We start from the raw sequence: 19,914 nt of genomic DNA, 5'->3' as shown, positions 1-19,914 counted from the left end.
GAATATATACCACATTAACTAGGCATCAATTATTTAACTAAACATATTACTTATGTCTCACGTTTTATTAAGTATTTGATGTATGAAGAATACATATTAAGTTAACGGTAGAGATTTATAACCTACAATGATATATTACATAATCGTTTTGCGCCTGAACGGTTTCTGTGAACGCCTTTTATCTTATTTCTAGACTATAAACGACATTTAATTTGCACTCTTAATCAAATTTAATATAGGAAGGTAAAGTAATCTTTTCATTGTGCATATATCGGCTGCCTATGAGAGGTTTGATTGAACCAGGTTTCTTTTTGTCAGTAGTTAATTTACTTTTTTGTATGAATAATGAGCACAAATTGCATTTCTTTTTCCAAAACTAACTTTTTTTGGTTATTCTGTCTTCGACTAACTTTAATGATTCTTCCTTTTGGTATATTTCGTCTCTTTTCATTCTTAATTTCTTTAAATGATATAGTTGAAAAGGAAAAACGAAGTATGAACCTTACCGTTTAGACACATTTTCATCATGGTATCTCATTGAGTCATGTGGAAATGTGTAAGGAAATCATTCTCTAGCATACCACATAAACATGATGTTATAAAGTGGTAAAACCAATACAGTGTTTAAGGATTGTATTCAGATAGTAAAAGGTTATGAAGAAAACATTAATTATCAGCTCTTAAATATAAAGAGAAAACTAGAAGATATGGTGTTAATAAATTGTCTTGTTTTTTTTACACATAATCGAACACAATTTTAAACGCTACCTCTTTACTACTATTTAAACGATGAAAAATGTAACCTCATGGTATTTTTTTTAGAGATATTTGATTATCTTGAACCATATGTTGAAATCGGTGAATTGATGTGTAATTTCATTTATAAAAATATTGTATTGCTACATGTATTAAATATAGCTTTTTAATGAGACAACAATAATGTATACATTATATACTCTAATCTTATAATTATTTTAGATTGTTCATACGTCTCTACGGTGATTTAATTAGAATTGAAAAACGCTTTGCGATGTTTCTTTAAATCATTTATCTTCTAATATGGCTAGACATAGTATAATTGTATTATGTAATATGAACTGTTTGTACAAATCACAGAAAAGAACATTGTTACATAAGGCAAAACACAACATATTTATAAATATCCGCTTAAAGAAGTTTATAGAAACACGTTAGTTTCATACTCCCAAGACAGAAAAAAAGACTGATTTTTTTCTCATATTTGATATAATTTATATTCTCGATTTACAAGTAAAGGAAGTCTTGTAGAAAAAAAGCGACGGTCACATGGTACAAATCATATGAATAAGGGTCATAGTAATTTGCCATATGATAATATTGAATGAAGATAGCCAATAACATTTAAAAAAAAAAGATAAGACTGTAAATAAACAGAGGTCATCTTATCATATTGAACAATAGATAAAGGCAATATTACATATAAAGTGATAATGTGACAACAGACCCGAGATAACAGATTAAAACTTGAAAATTTCTGTAAGATCGTATTATAACTTAATTTGACTAATAAGACATAAAATTGTAAAATGAAACGGGTAATGTGACTGAAACATAAGACATAACACATCAATGTTTTCCCTTTTCCTTTCTTAATTTTATTTGGCAGTTTGAATCCCTCTTACATCACGGCAAGAAAAAAGGCAATACTCATAATGTGACTTGATTTCATTTTCCTTTTTTTGCAAACACAAATGCACAAAATGGGTATTTTATGAGCGTCTTGTGTCTCCGCTGTCGCATAGGAATATATACGACATTAACTAGGCATCAATTATTTAACTAAACATATTACTTCTGTCTCACGTTTTATTAAGTATTTGATGTATGAAGAATACATATTAAGTTAACGGTAGAGATTTATAACCTACAATGATATATCACATAATCGTTTTGCGCCTGAACGGTTTCTGTGAACGCCTTTTATCTTATTTCTAGACTATAAACGACATTTAATTTGCACTCTTAATCAAATTAAATATAGGAAGGTAAAGTTATCTTTTCATTGTGCATATATCGGCTGCCTATGGGGGGTTTGCTTGAACTAGGTTTCTTTTTGTCATTAGTTAATTTGCTTTTTTGTATGAATAATGAGCACAAATTGCACTTCTTTTTCCAAAACTAACATATATATTTATGCTTTTTTTTATTGATGACAAAGTCAATATTGGTACTCCTTTCTTAATTTTATTTGGCAGTTTGAATCCCTCTTAGAATTTATTGAAATCCTATTTCAATGTCTTAGAATTGTTAAAAATCATAAATAAAACTCAATGTTAATACCGCATGTACCCAGTCAGGATTATGCTTCGTCAAAATTATCTCCCCATTACGCCAGTTCATTTTTACAATCTTGAAAATGGAAGCCATTGCAGGGATGACGCGCTGCCAATTTAGCTCTTGAAAACCGATAAATTTATCCACATAGCACCATTACGATCCTTATATGCCAGTTGTATTTTAAAAGATAGATGTATCTACTAGCTAATGAGCATCACTTAATGTAGTTGTCTGCATTCAGTCAACTTAAAACTATTGTCTGATAGGTTGAATTTTCGAAAATTCATCAACATTTAAAAAAATCTTTTTCAATATTTCGATGAAGGGCAGACTACAAACTGTAAGTGGTTGAAGACTATAAACCCTTGATGTCACACACAAAAAATGAAGTTTTTTCAAAGATATGCATTTTTAAGATCCAACTTAAAAGTCTGTCGTCAAGTACTTTTAGTAAAAATTTGCAATTCGAACACACTTACTCTGTTTTTGTGTTTCATTAGAAAGGTATTTCACTTGACCCATATATTTAATTTTTTAGTACTATGAATTTTCAATATTATAAAGTCAACCTGTACCCATGATATATATAAATGATATAATCTGAAGCGAGACGATTTATCAAATACTTTTGCTTTTTACGTTTTCAAGACAAACTATATATTCAAATCAAACACGCCCTAACAGAAAAAGGTTCACTCGATTTTCTCTTTTGGATGTAATTGTTATCCATTTTTTGGAATTCTTTCTTGAGTCACACAATGGAAGGGCAGAAATGAAAATCACGGAACAAATACATTGATATGATCCCCGTCCGTGGTAATTTTTAGATCCAACTGAATACACACCCATGTCGTCGAATTGATATCTAATTGTTCTGCTTAATTATGTAATAGATAAATTGAAAACGTATGCAAATGCTGTTTTTATGATAAAATACTTCGTAATTTAGCCGAAAACTATCATTTTATTTGTTTCTATTAGCTTTTAAATATTTTTTTTACTATAGTAAACATTACAGTAAGCTTTTATCGCCTTCTCTAACAAAGAGCTTCAATTCTTTTGTTCTATTTCAACTTGGTTTCCGCCTGTACCGATAGAGACACTATTCAAAGGTCTCATTACAAATTAACAGATATTGTCATGAACAATAATCGTCCGAGACCCGGCCAACAACAAGTAAAGACGCTACGCCAACAAAATGCCATCAGACTACGTCATTTGCGGAATCGATTCACGACGGCGACGTCAACCGCAAACGATTTTATTGGACGCCATGGCAGAGCAATAAATCCTAAAACAGTATCCCGTATCCTTAGAAGTCGTCAAATTCGCTGTAGGAGACCCTATAAAGGGATGATTTTGACTCCACGTCATAGACGAAATCGACAGCAATGGGCCAGGCAACAGTTGCAGCAGCGGAGAAACTGGAATCACGTGATGTTTTCCGATGAATTACGGTTTAATGTCAGTTTTGCAGTCGGAAGAACAAGAATATACAGAAGAGAAAATGAACGTTACGCAGATAACTGTGTGCTTGAACGTGACAGATTTGGTGGCGGAGTTGTAATGGTATGGGGCGCTATTAACACAAATTTTCGGACGCGGTTGGTTATTGTCAATGGCACATTAACAGCTAGACGCTATATTGATGAAATTTTGCAGCCAGATATCGTACCAGAGCTACGACGTCATAAACAGTTAAATCAATTGACTTTTCAACATAATAATGCACGTGCGCATACCGCTAGATTGACTCAAAACTGTTTGAATTTGAATGGAATAGATGTTCTTGAATGGCCTGCTCTTTCGCCAGACTTAAATCCCATTGAACACATGGGGTATGGGTTGGGCAGACGTATTCGTTCTCGTCCGAATCCGTCGACTACCCCGGCTGAACTCGGTATTGCATTACAACAGGAATGGCAAAACATTCCACGCAGAACAGTAAGAAACCTTTGTCAATCAATGCGAACAAGATTAGAAGCTGTCCTACGAAACAACGGTGGCCTCAACCGATACTGATGATTTAAAACCAGACTGTTTGTGTGAACCTCATTACCTCGACATCAAACATTACGTCATTGGTTTCTCGATTGACAGTAAATTTTGTCTGTTACGTTGAAAGATTGATTAAATATTCATATATACCATAAATTTGTGTAATATATCATTCATTTTATTTGATAAAGTCTGATTTATTTAGGTGTTGCGTTTATAATGTCGTTCAGTATCAATATTATTATTTCTGTGACTGTATCTTATATTAATTTGTAGGATCCTTTACTATAGATAATTTAGCTGATCTGTAAAAATAACATCTTATACGACGCTAAATTAAAACTCACATGGAGAGGTAACACCCGGCCACCAAAAGCTTCATTTTCATGAAGCCCAGTTGGTCATGTGGTCTAGCGCGCCGTTCACAGTGCAGGCGTTTGGTGTCACGATATCTCAGTAGCATGGGTTGATGTTGAGACGAGTTGTATATACAAAATGTACAGAGCCCTGTATCACCATTACTGCTGGTGATCCGATGGATACATCTATTGTAGACTTGTCACTGGTTCAGACGTACTAATAAATATAATTATTTCTGTGACTGTATCTTACAATTATTTGTAGGATCCTTTACTAAAGATGATTTAGCTGTTCTGTAAAAATAACATCTCCATGCCTTATATAGCATGTACTGTAGTACGACGCTAGATTAAAACTGACATGCGGCCACCGAAATGTTCATTTTATAAAGCCCAGGTAGTCGTGTGGTCTAGCGCGCCGGTTATAGTGCAGGCGATGTTGTGTCACGATATCTCAGTAGCATGGTTAAGAATCCCGGCGAGGGAAGAACAAATAATTTGCTAAGGCAAATTTACAGATCTAACATTGTTGGGTTGATGTTGAGACGAGTTGTATATTCGTATGTGCACTTCCATGTATCACCATCACTGCTGGTGATCCGATGGTAAAATCTGTTGTAGAGTTGTCACTGTTTCAGACGTACTTATAAATATAATTATTTCTGTTACTGTATCTTACATTAATTTGTATGATCCTGCACTTCAGATAATTTAGCTGATCTGTAAAAATAACATCTTCATACCTTATATATCATGTACTGTTGTACGACGCTAGATTAAAACTGACGTGGAAAGGTAACACCCGGCCATCGAAATGTTCTTTTTTATGAAGCCCAGGTGGTCGTGTGGTCTAGCGCGCCGGTTGCAGTACAGGCGATGAGGTGTCACGATATCTCAGTAGCATGGGTTCGAATTCCGGCGAGGGAAGAACAAAAAATTTGCGAAAGCAAATTTATAGATCTAACATTGTTGTGTTGATGTTTAAACGAGTTGTATATTCGAATGTGCACAGCCATGTATCACCATCACTGCTGTGATCCGATGGTTAAATCTGTTGTAGAGTTGTCACTGTTTCAGACGTACTTATAAATATAATTATTTCTGTGACTGTACCTTACTTTAATTTGTAGAATCCTTTTCTATAGATAATCTAGATGATCTGTAAAAATAACACCTTCAAGCCTCATATATCATGTACTGTAGTACGACGCTAGATTAAAACTGACATGGAAAGGTAACACCCGGCCACCAGAAGCTTCATTTTTATGAAGCCCAGGTGGTGGTGTGGTCTAACGCGCAGGTTACAGTGCTTGCGATTTGGTGTCACGATATCTCAGTAGCATGATTCGAATTCAAGCGAGGGAAGAACAAAACATTTGCGAAAGCAAATTTACAGATCTAACATTGTTGGGTTTATGTTTAAACGAGTTGTATATACAGAATGTACACAGACATGTATTAACATCACTGCTGGTGATCCGATGGTTAAATCTGTTGTAGAGTTGTCACTGGTTCAGACGTACTTATAAATATCATTACTTCAGTTACTGTATCTTATATTAATTTGTAGGATCCTTTACTACAGATAATTTAGCTAATCTGTAAAAATAACATCTTCATACCTTATATATCATGTACTGTAGTACGACGCTAGATTAAAACTGACGTGGAAAGGTAACACCCGGCCACCGAAATGTTCATTTTTATGAAGCCCAAGTGGTCGTGTGGTCTAGCGCGCCGGCTACAGTGCAGGCGATTTATTGTCACGATATCTCAGTAGCAGGGGTTAGTCTCCGGGCGGGGGAAGAACAAAAAATTTGCGAAAGCAAATATACAGATCTAACATTGTTGGGTTGAGGTTTAGACGAGTTGTATATACAGAATGTACACATCCCTGTATCACCATCACTGCTGGTGATCCGATGGATAATTCTGTTGTAAAGTTGTCACTGGTTCAGACGTACTTATAAATATAATTATATCTGTGACTGTATATTACTTTAATTTGTAGCATACATTACTATAGATAATCTACCTGATCTGTAAAAATAACACCTTCATGTCTCATATATCATGTACTGTAGTATGACGCTAGATTAAAACTGACATGGAAAGAAAACACCCGGCCACCGAAAGCTTCATTTTTAAAAAGCCCAGGTGGTCGTGTGGTCTAGCGTTCCGGTAACAGTGCAGGCGATGTTGTGTCACAATATCTCAGTAGCATGGGTTCGAATTCTGGCGAGGGAAGAACAAAACATTTGCAAAAGCGAATTTACAGATCTAACATTGTTGGGTTGAGGTTAAGACGAGTTGTATATACAGAATGTACACATCCCTGTATCACCATCACTGCTGGTGATCCGATGGATAATTCTGTTGTAAAGTTGTCACTGTTTCAGACGTACTTATAAATATAATTATTTCTGTGACTGTATCTTACATTAATTTGTATGATCCTGCACTTCAGATAATTTAGCTGATCTGTAAAAATAACATCTTCATACCTTATATATCATGTACTGTAGTACGACGCTAGATTAAAACTGACGTGGAAAGGTAACACCCGGCCATCGAAATGTTCTTTTTTATGAAGCCCAGGTGGTCGTGTGGTCTAGCGCGCCGGTTGCAGTACAGGCGATGTGGTGTCACGATATCTCAGTAGCATGGGTTCGAATTCCGGCGAGGGAAGAACACAAAATTTGCGAAAGCAAATTTACAGATCTAACATTGTTGTGTTGATGTTAGACGAGTTGTATATTCGAATGTGCACAGCCATGTATCACCATCACTGCTGTGATCCGATGGTTAAATCTGTTGTAGAGTTGTCACTGTTTCAGACGTACTTATAAATATAATTATTTCTGTGACTGTACCTTACTTTAATTTGTAGAATCCTTTACTATAGATAATCTAGATGATCTGTAAAAATAACACCTTCAAGCCTCATATATCATGTACTGTAGTACGACGCTAGATTAAAACTGACATGGAAAGGTAACACCCGGCCACCAGAGGCTTCATTTTTATGAAGCCCAGGTGGTGGTGTGGTCTAACGCGCTGGTTACAGTGCTTGCGATTTGGTGTCACGATATCTCAGTAGCATGATTCGAATTCAAGCGAGGGAAGAACAAAACATTTGCGAAAGCAAATTTAGAGATCTAACATTGTTGGGTTTATGTTTAAACGAGTTGTATATACAGAATGTACACAGACATGTATTAACATCACTGCTGGTGATCCGATGGTTAAATCTGTTGTAGAGTTGTCACTGGTTCAGACGTACTTATAAATATCATTACTTCAGTTACTGTATCTTATATTAATTTGTAGGATCCTTTACTACAGATAATTTAGCTAATCTGTAAAAATAACATCTTAATACCTTATATATCATGTACTGTAGTACGACGCTAGATTAAAACTGACGTGGAAAGGTAACACCCGGCCACCGAAATGTTCATTTTTATGAAGCCCAGGTGGTCGTGTGGTCTAGCGCGCCGGCTACAGTGCAGGTGATTTATTGTCACGATATCTCAGTAGCATGGGTTAGTCTCCCGGCGAGGGAAGAACAAAAAATTTGCGAACGCAAATTTACAGATCTAACATTGTTGGGTTGAGGTTTAGACGAGTTGTATATACAGAATGTACACATCCCTGTATCACCATCACTGCTGGTGATCCGATGGATAATTCTGTTGTAAAGTTGTCACTGGTTCAGACGTACTTATAAATATAATTATATCTGTGACTGTATATTACTTTAATTTGTAGCATACTTTACTATAGATAATCTACCTGATCTGTAAAAATAACACCTTCATGTCTCATATAGCATGTACTGTAGTATGACGCTAGATTAAAACTGACATGGAAAGAAAACACCCGGCCACCGAAAGCTTCATTTTTAAAAAGCCCAGGTGGTCGTGTGGTCTAGCGTTCCGGTTACAGTGCAGGCGATGTTGTGTCACGATATCTCAGTAGCATGGGTTCGAATTCTAGCGAGGGAAGAACAAAACATTTGCAAAAGCGAATTAACAGATCTAACATTGTTGGGTTGATATTTAGACTAGTTGTATATACAGAATGTACACAGCCATGTATCACTATCAATGCTGGTGATCCGTTGAACAATTCTGTTGTAGAGTTGTCACTGGTTCAGACGTACTTATAAATATAATTATTTCTGTGACTGTATCTTACATTAATTTGTAGGATCCTTTACTATAGATAATTTAGCTGATCTGTAAAAATTACATTTTCATGCCTTATATATCATGTACTGTAGTAAGACGCTAGATTAAAACTGACGTGGACAGTTAACACCCGGCCACCAAAATGTTCATTTTTATGAAACCCAGATTGTCTTGTGGTCTAGCGCGCCGGTTACAGTGCACGCGAAGTGGTGTCGATATTTAAGTAGCATGGGTTGGAATCCCGGCGAGGGAAGAACAAAAAATTTGCGAAAACAAATTTACAGATCTAACATTGTTGGGTTGATGTTTAGACCAGTTGTATATACAGAATGTACACAGCCATCTATCACCATCACTGCTGGTGATCCGATGGATAATTCTGTTCTAGAGTTGTCACTGGTTCAGAAGTACTTATAAATATAATTATTTCTGTTACTGAATCTTGCATTAATTTGTAGGATCCTTTACTATAGATAATTTAGCTGATCTATAAAAATAACATCGTCATGCCTTTTATATCATGTCCTGTAGTACAACGCTAGATTAAAACTGACGTGGAAAGGTAACACCCGGCCACCGAAATGTTCATTTTTATGAAGCCCAGGTGTTCGTGTGGTCTAGCGCGCCGGTTACAGTGCAGGCGAAGTAGTGTCACGATATCTCAGTAGCATGGGTTCGAATCCCGGCGAGGGATTTACATATTTAACAATGTTGGGTTGATGTTAAGACGAGTTGTATGTACAGAATGTACACAGCCATATATCACCATCATTGCTGGTCATCCGATGGATAAATCTGTTATAGAGTTGTCACTGGTTCAGACGTACTTATAAACATAATTATTTTTGTGACTGTATCTTACATTTATTTGAACGATCCTTTACTACAGGTAATTTAGCTGATCTGTAAAAATCGTCATGCCTTTTATATCATGTACTGTAGTACGACGCTAGATTAAAACTGACGTGGAAAGGTAACACCTGACCACCGAAATGTTCATTTTTATGAAGCCAAGGTGGTCGTGTGGTCTAGCGCGCCGGTTACAGTGCAGGCGATTTGGTGTCACGATATCTCAGTAGCATGGATATGAATCCCGGCGAGGGAAGAAAAAAAGATTTGCAAAGGAAATTTACAGATCTAACATTGTTGGGTTGATGTTTAGACGAGTTGCATATACCGAATGTACACAGTCATTATCACCATCACTGCTGGTGATCCGATGGATAAATCTGTTGAAGAGTTGTCACTGGTGTAGACGTACTTATAAATATAATTATTTAGCTGATCTGTAAAAATATCATCTTCATGCCTTATATATCATGTAGTGTAGTACGACGCTAATTCAAAACTAACGTTGAAAGGTAACACCCGGCCAAGGAACGCATCATTTTTATGAAGCCTAGGTGGTCGTGTGGTCTATAGCTATCGCGACGGTTACAGTCCAGGCGATTTGGTGTCACGATATCTCTTTAGCATGGGTTCGAATCCCGGCGAGGGAAGAACAAAAAATTTGCGAAAGCAAATTTACAGATCTGACATTGTTGGGTTGATGTTTAGACGAGTTATATATATAATATATATCTATATGTTTCTGTGTCATATATAGAAAAGGAAGCGTGTTTAATTACATCATGTGCATATTAAAAACCGTTAACGTGATGTCAATACTTACCTTATAATTTAAAACTTTTTGATTAATCAAAGCAAATTTTATCACCGAGGCAATTGTTATTTTTTTTTGATTTCATGCGTATTAATTTTTTAATTCTGTTTTGTTCATGTTTTTCACAATTAGTATTTGATTTTTATCTATATGTATATGCAACCTGGACATGAGTATCAATTATAGTACGCACAACTGGTTTTCTTGAATAATATTTTATAAATCTTATTGCCCCTAAACATTTAACATTGCATAGCATTAGCGACAACATGCCTTTAACAGCAGAGCATACACGTTCGCATTCTACCCGTAGCATGAACAAGAGATACGAAGTTAATTAAACGTTAATAAAACAGCATTCGAGCGACGAAAAAAACGACATCACGACAACATATGCAATCTTGAAATTATTTGAAATTATTTTATTTAATCATATTATTGTGTTTTTATCCTGATAGTTTTATGTTTTAATCTAAAGTTGGATAACATTTTCTTTCAGATTACTTAGACTCTCCTTGCGTGAAATGACAAATTAAGGACTAATGGACTGATATTTGAATAAATTGTTTATACATTACAATCTTTGAAATGAAAAGAAAACTTTTGAGCGCATAACGTCAAAATGGTCTCGTCAGTGAACAAGTCTCTTTACTACCGTTAGATCAAACAGTGTAGTAAGATATTTTATAATTATTCGTGCGAATAATTATATTTTCTATAAATAAAAAATCATATTTCATATGATGTAACTAGATTTCATTTTTCCAAAGAATGAGCTTTGATTCTTTCTTTTGATATCTTTCGTCATTTTTATTTCTAGACTTCAAAATGACACATCAAACACAATTTAAAATGATAGTGACCTTAATAATCAAGAAAATCTGATTTCTATAAATTTTAGCAATTTCAAGAAAGAATACCAATGAAAAATTATATCAAATATTAGGGTCGGATTTTAAAGAGTTCTTACCATAAGAAAAATGCCTAACGATAACTGTTTAAATCACGAACAAGAGAGAAAGAATACAACATATACAGTTTAGTCAGCCTAATATCTTGACTTACATCTAAACATTGACAATCAGGGTCGGTTGAAAACAGAACTTTACGACAAGTTCAGCTTCCCAATTGTAAACTTTACATTTCTATGTAGCAACATTCAAGCAGCGCAGGTATACGGTATCTACATCTCCTAGTTGCTACGATTTAAGTAAGTTTATTTTTCCTATCATGACTTCCTTTTTATATGGTTGCTGCTTAAAAGAAAACTATTAGACCATGAGTTCCAAAAAGTGAAGTTGAAACCATCCCTTCGTAAATTTTACAGACGCCATCACGAGTTGGTTGACCGTTATGGTATATCCATATTTCAAAGATGAATCGCATATGTGCCGTATGTTGTAACTATAATCCTATTCCCTATTCACCAATGTGACCTACTGAATGATTCAATTGAGAATAAAAATGTGGAATGTGTCAAAGAGACCCCAACTCGACCAAAGAACAGACAACAGCCGAATGCCACCAATGGGTCTTTAATGCAGCGAGAAACTCCCGCACTCGGAGTTGTTCTTCAGCTGGTTCGGTGATAATGGACGTCATACTAAACTCCGAAATAAGAACAAGAAACTAAAATTAAAAATCATACAAAACTAACAAAGGCCAGAGGTTCCTCACAACAATACGCACAGTAAAACTCAAAACAAGTCCGAGTCCGATGTCAGAATATGTTACATAAGATCTAAACAAAATGACAATGATACATAATTAACAAAGGACCACTAGCAGTTACTGACATGCCAGCTCAATTAAACTGATTTAAAGATTATGTCCACATCATATGGATATTATGTGCTATCCCTCCCGTTAGGAGTTTAGTATTATTCCATCATGAAATGTATATGAAGAACATAACCCGTATCAAGCTAACATCTGGTTTTAGAATAAATGTGTTTATTTCCGATGCAAAGCCCTTATAGGTGAATCAATAGTAAAGCCAAACTGTGCAATCTTTAATGACCTGACAACAGTATCGTAACTATATCCCTTCTTCATAAGTCTGTTTAAAGGTTTTGTGAGCTTTTGCGATGTGCTTTTACATAAAAATTGGTTGTGAAATACTTAAACGTACAAGATGTCTGCATGTTGAAGTATATTTACAAGCGATGTCCTTGTATCGATGATAAAATTAAGTAAAAATTTTGAATAGTTTGTGATATCGAATACCCTGCTGTAATAATTTTCAGTATTAAAAGTTTCTCTCGCTAAAATCAAATACGTTGTTACATACACGAGCAAATCTTACAAATGGAGATATATAAACACCAGAAATGGTGACAAGGTAACGTCACTATCCAATAATTGATAACTAAGGAAATGAATAATCATAAGTTTTTCATAAATTGTGGAATTGAATTACCCGTTAACGATATAGATAATAAGATCCAGAAAATGGAAGAGATCATTATTAGAACTAGCATTATTTAAAGTCAGCTCAACAGGACAAATTTCTTTAGCATACATACTGAAGTCGCCATTATTGAGAACCAATATATCATCCAAATATCTAAAAGTATTGTTATGTTTTGATTTGACGGATTTGTAATAATCTGAGCAGCACGTCACACGTGGAGCAGGATATGCTGGCCCTTCCGGAGCACCTGAGATCATCCCCAAGTTTTGGTGGGGTTCGTGTTGCTAAGTTTTTAGTTTTCTATGTTTTGTACTTTAATTTGTCTGTTTGTCTTTTTACTTTTTTAGCCATGACGTTGTCGGTTTATTAATCTATGAGTTTTAATGTCCCTCTGGTACCTTCTGTCCTTCTTTTAAGAAGAAATTACCCTTAAACAAAACAGATATAATTGTAAATCAGACAACTTTGCTTCAGAAATTAAAAGACGTCGATAGCAAAAGTAATTATTAAAAGGATGTTGCGCAATAAATATAATTAGGCAGGCAAATGTTTTGTTTTGATCTTTTTATCCAATGGTCTTTCAATGTATTGAATGTCAGATAAAGCAAAGTGTGTTATATCATTTATTATTGTTTTATTCAATCATTAAACCCTCAGTTCTTACAATGTAATTTCACGTCAAGAAAGTCTTAGTAACCTGAAAGAAAAAGTTATCCACCTTAAATTAAAACATAAAAACATACATATATTGTTAACTAAAAAAAACATATTACAATTGCATAAAATATTCACAATCCTTATATCCAGTAATTGATCGTTGTTTAAATCAGCGATTTGAATACATGTTCAAGTAAGTTATTTTATTTCTGATAGTCTTTTTTCAAATAAGACTTTTTCATTATAAGATTACATATTATCGTGGAGAAGTCTCCTTTTTCATCATTAATGTGCAGTTGTATTGGCGTTTGATTATCCTCGTATCTCATATGTATCCTACAAGAAGAATGTGTACATGTATGCTCTGCTGTTAGGTTTTGATAATGCTGTGAATTTTAAATATTCTCAATTTTTCAACCTTTTTATTGGCAATCGGATTTAAAAGGGTAACTATTTAGGAAACTCAGTTTTGCGTACTATAATTGATATACATGTGCAGGTTTCATATCTGATAATAATAAAAATGATCATTTATTTCATATTTTTAGAGCTTTTCCACCAAAACGTGTTTATGTATATATACACATATATAAAATTCAAATAAAAGTATTTAAAGAAATGAACAACACATAATTGGGCAATACATATACATGAGATCGATTCATTTAAAACAAAGTAGGTACTTGGATAATTGGAAGGCTTTTGATGTATCAGGGGAAGACAACATTTTTCAGTAGAACAACAGTCTTCGTGTGGTAAATAGTCCTTGAAATACCCCTTGGGACAAAAGCTGTTCGTACAAACTCCACCACTATTCATGCAATCAAATCCTGAATAACCTGTAATATTTATGGATTTCAAATTTAGTTAAAGGCTTTAACAATTAATTCAGTTTCGAAAGTATATTTAACGGGAAAACAAGTTATATAAAGCACATTTTATATCAGAATTTATACTACAAGAAATGACTATTTTTTTTTAAATTAATAGAAAGGATGCAAAATAACAAGCAATGTATGTCTAACGGAGTCAAATGAATATCGTTTTGTAAATGTTCATTAGATGTTTCTCTAGATATCTGTTTGTCTTTGTAACTAGTTCTCTTTGTTGTCAATAAAGCTTCATGATAACTTATGTAATATGTCGTATGAAAGAAATGGACATTATTTTCATAGTGTACATTCCTCAGTTATTTATGGTCTTTTCAATTCAGTTGATTGTCATGACTCTATATTACACGTCTCTACACTATTGTCGTTGACAAAGAGTTGTTTAACTATTTGATTAAACGGATTTGATTTTTAAGTGACTTATATAAAGGCTTTCCGGAATGAAAATAGTAAATAAGCTACAAATACTTCCAAAAACTGTATTGATATGATTCGAGCTGTTGAAGATAATCATATGAGCACCAATTTAAACCTAACTGTTGTGAACCACAGCTAACATGTGGCCTAATTCAGTTAAGATCCTTCAAACTTCCTTTTATTGAAACAGTTAAAATGACGATTACTTTAATGATACATATGTAACGGCTAGAAGTTTCCTTTTTCTAGATTTGACACAGAAATGTATTTATCTTACCTCCTATACTTTTCTAGGTATAATCGAGGTAATTCCAATGTTAATTTATAAGCAGATTATTGAATGATGTTTTTATCGGTGATAATATGTTTTTTGTTGATGAATTTAAGAAACAATAGAAACAATAGAATTTCAACCAAAAGATTCAAAATGGCAAATCAAATTGAGAATGGAAACGCGAAACGATAGCTGTATTATGTCAAATTACCTGCTACACTCTCAATTGTATGTCTTATTACTCATATTCACTAATAATACGATCTGACAGAATGTTATCATGTTTGATCCACTATAAGAGAGTACATGTTATCGTCAGATGTCATTGACACTCTGATACATGAACAAACTATAATTAACTAATCAAGCCAGGCTGCCAAATATATTCAACCCTATACTAATTATAAAAAAAATAAAGGTTGTTGATCTATTACCATATATATATATATATATATATCGGCGAGGGAAGAACCAAAAATTTGCGAAAGCAAATTTACAGATCTAACATTGTTGGGTTGATGTTTAGACGAGTTGTATATACATTATGTACACAGCCATGTATCACCAGTATTGATGGCGATCCGATGGATACATCTGTTGTAGGGTTGTCACTGACTCAGACGTACTTATGAATATAATTATTTTCTGTGACTGTATCTTACATTAATTTGTAGGATCCTTTACTATAGATAATTTAGCTGATCTGTAACAATAACATCTTCATGCCTTATATATCATGTACTGTAGTACGCCGCTAGATTAAAACTGACGTGGAAAGGTAACATATGGCCACCGAGAGCTCTTTTTTTGAGAGCCCAGGTGGTCGTGTGGTCTAGCGGGACGGCTGCAGTGCAGGCGATTTGGTGTCACGATATCACAGTAGCATGGGTTCGAATCCCGGCGAGGGAAGAACCAAAAATTTGCGAAAGCAAATTTACAGATCTAACATTGTTGGGTTGATGTTTAGACGAGTTGTATATATATATATATATATATCCAAATGAGAACCTTTATGAGCTCGAAACGTAATATTGACTATAGAAATTGTCTGATGTGATATGATTGCCATTACAAACTAACCACCAGATACCAATTGACGGAGATATTAGCACCGATTTATCATCGTATGGACTTTAATAATGCGCAAGGCTTGAATCAAATAACAATCTATAAAAACCCGGACAGGACTAACGACCTGATTTATTTCCAAACAATAAAGGAATCACAAATTTGATATACAGCAGTAACAGTCAACCACTGCATTACAAGATTCTGATCATGGATGTTTGCTTTCAAACATATTTGCCGGTGCAAAACACCCTGTCCTTCCTTGAACATGTAAAGTCACTGCACAAAATAGAAATTTAATAAAAAATCACTTGAAAGAAGATTAACTCTTGATATCAAAACAAAACACACCCACAACTTACGAATGAATTAAAGAAAAATACTGGCCTCACGGTCATTAAATCTTTGGGTGAGATTATCGTACCATTCAGTACACATCAAATCCATTTAGCATAAAGACGTCATACGCAGTCAGAGAAAACTTGAAATGTTTCAATGCCAAGAAATATGTTTCGAGAGAATGTAGTACCGCTAATATTTATAGTCGTATTGCAATAACATATATATTTATGCTTTTTTTTATTGATTACAAAGTCAATATTGGTACCGATAAAACAATATTCAAAGATCTTTATACACCATAGAGTCAAACAATAAGTCATTTCAATCATAAAGAACTGACCCTTGTCTGGTCTATGTAAGGGTTTAAATATTTTTTCCAAATTTAAACTATAGACAATAGATTGAAGATATTTGCAATAAATAAAGTTAAGTGAATAACGACAAAAAAATGTCTCGACAGTGAAAACCTTACTTCGCCTACGTTTGATAAAAAAGAGTAGAACAGTACAATATTCTATAACTATCAGTGCGTATAATGTATGTACTCTGTACATAAAAACCATATCACATAAAAGTAGTTAAAGACTTGACTTACATGGTCCGTACATCACGGCAAGAAAAAAGGCAATACTCATAATGTGACTTGATTTCATTTTCCTTTTTTTGCAAACACAAATGCACAAAATGGGTATTTTATGAGCGTCTTGTGTCTCCGCTGTCGCATAGGAATATTTACCACATTAACTAGGCATCAATTATTTAACTAAACATATAACTTCTGTCTCACGTTTTATTAAGTATTTGATGTATGAAGAATACATAATAAGTTAACGGTAGAGATTTATAACCTTCAATGATATATCACATAATCGTTTTGCGCCTGAACGGTTCTGTGAACGCCTTTTATCTTATTTCTAGACTATAAACGACATTTAATTTGCACTCTTAATCAACTTAAATATAGGAAGGTAAAGTAATCTTTTCATTGTGCATATATCGGCTGCCTATGGGGGGGGGTTGATTGAACCAGGTTTCTTTTTGTCATTAGTTAATTTGCTTTTTTGTATGAATAATGAGCACAAATTGCATTTCTTTTTCCAAAACTAACATATATATTTATGCTTTTTTTTATTGATGACAAAGTCAATATTGGTACTCCTTTCTTAATTTTATTTGGCAGTTTGAATCCCACTTAGAATTTATTGAAATCCTATTTCAATATCTTAGAATTGTTAAAAATCATAAATGAAACTCAATGTTAATACCGCATGTACCCAGTCAGGATTATACTTCGTCAAAATTATCTCCCCATTACGCCAGTTCATTTTTACAATCTTGAAAATGGAAGCCATTGCAGGGATGACGCGCTGCCAATTTAGCTCTTGAAAACCGATAAATCAATCCACATAGCACCTTTTTTCCAGTTTCTTTTTTTCTAGATTTGACACAGAAATGTATTTATCTTACCTCCTATACATTTCTAGGTATTTTTGAGGTAATTCCAATGTGTAACTTTATAATCTGCAGATTATTGAAAGATGTTTCTATCGGTAATTATATGGTTTTTGTTGATGAATTTAAGTAACTTTATGATAACAAATTAGAATTTCAACCAAAAAATTCAAAATGGCAAATCAAATTGAGAATGGAAACGCGAAACGATAGCTGTATTATGTCAAATTGCCTGCTACACTCTCAATTGTATGTCTTATTACTCATATTCACTAATAATACGATCTGACAGAATGTTATCATGTTTGATCCACTATAAGAGAGTACATGTTATCGTCAGATGTCATTGACACTCTGATACATGAACAAACTATAATTAACTAATCAAGCCAGGCTGCCAAATATATTCAACCCTATACTAATTATAAAAACAATAAAGGTTGTTGATGTATTACCATATATATATATATATCCAACTGAGAACCTTTATGAGCTCGAAACGTAATATTGACTATAGAAATTGTCTGATGTGATATGATTGCCATTACAAACTAACCACCAGATACCAATTGACGGAGATATTAGCACCGATTTATCATCGTATGGACTTTAATAATGCGCAAGGCTTGAATCAAATACCAATCTATAAAAACCCGGACAGGACTAACGACCTGATTTATTTCCAAACAATAACGGAATCACAAATTTGATATACAGCAGTAACAGTCAACCACTGCATTACAAGATTCTGATCATGGATGTTTGCTTTCAAACATATTTGCCGGTGCAAAACACCCTGTCCTTTTTTGAACATGTAAAGTCACTGCACAACATAGAAATTTAATAAAAAAATCAGTTGAAAGAGGATTAACTCTTGATATCAAAACAAAACACACCCAAACCTTACGAATGAATTAAAGAAAAATACTGGCCTCACGGTCATTAAATCTTTGGGTGAGATTATCGTACCATTCAGTACACATCAAATCCATTTAGCATAAAGACGTCATACACAGTCAGAGAAAACTTGAAATGTTTCAATGCCAAGAAATATGTTTCGAGAGAATGTAGTAGCGCTAATATTCATAGTCCCATTGCAATAACATATGTATTTATGCCTTTTTTTTATTGATAACAAAGTCAATATTGGTACAGATAAAACAATATTCAAAGATCTTTATACATCATAGAGTCAAACAATAAGTCATTTCAATCATAAAGAACTGACCCTTGTCTGGTCTATGTAAGGGTTTAAATATTTTTTCCAAATTTAAACTATAGACAATAGATTGAAGATATTTGCAATAAATAAAGTTAAGTGAATAACGACAAAAAAGTGTCTCGACAGTGAAAACCTTACTTCGCCTACGTTTGATAAAAAAGAGTAGAACAGTACAATATTCTATAACTATCAGTGCGTATAATGAATGTACTCTGTACATAAAAACCATATCACATAAAAGTAGTTAAAGACTTAACTTACATGGTCTGTACATCACGGCAAGAAAAAAGGCAATACACATAATGTGACTTGATTTCATTTTCCTTTTTTCGCAAACACAAATGCACAAAATAGGTATTTTATGAGCGTCTTGTGTCTCCTCTGTCGCATAGGAATATATACCACATTAACTAGGCATCAATTATTTAACCAAACATATTACTTATGTCTCACGTTTTATTAAGTCTTTGATGTATGAAGAATACATATTAAGTTAACGGTAGAGCTACAATCATATATTACATAATCGTTTTGCGCCCGAACGGTTTCTGTGAACGCCTTTTATCTTATTTCTAGACTATAAACGACATTTAATTTGCACTCTTAATCAAATTAAATATAGAGATGTAAATTATTCTTTTCATTGTGCA

At 33.8% G+C, this 19,914-nt stretch overlaps 1 long non-coding RNA gene across 1 annotated transcript; it reads right to left on the bottom strand.

Moving 5' to 3' along the window:
- Positions 1-13,553: 13,553 nt before the first annotated feature.
- Positions 13,554-17,319, bottom strand: LOC134719481 (uncharacterized). The gene is made up of 3 exons (XR_010107600.1): positions 17,186-17,319; positions 14,283-14,438; positions 13,554-13,639 (listed from the first exon to the last, which is right to left on the bottom strand). It is a non-coding gene; the product is annotated as an uncharacterized LOC134719481 (long non-coding RNA).
- Between the last annotated feature and the right edge of the window lie 2,595 nt (positions 17,320-19,914).

The sequence above is a fragment of the Mytilus trossulus genome, chromosome 5 (assembly GCF_036588685.1).
Source record: "Mytilus trossulus isolate FHL-02 chromosome 5, PNRI_Mtr1.1.1.hap1, whole genome shotgun sequence".
Lineage (NCBI taxonomy): Eukaryota > Metazoa > Mollusca > Bivalvia > Mytilida > Mytilidae > Mytilus > Mytilus trossulus.
Note: the sequence above shows the minus strand (reverse complement) of the source record. Positions and strands in the feature narration are given on the sequence as shown.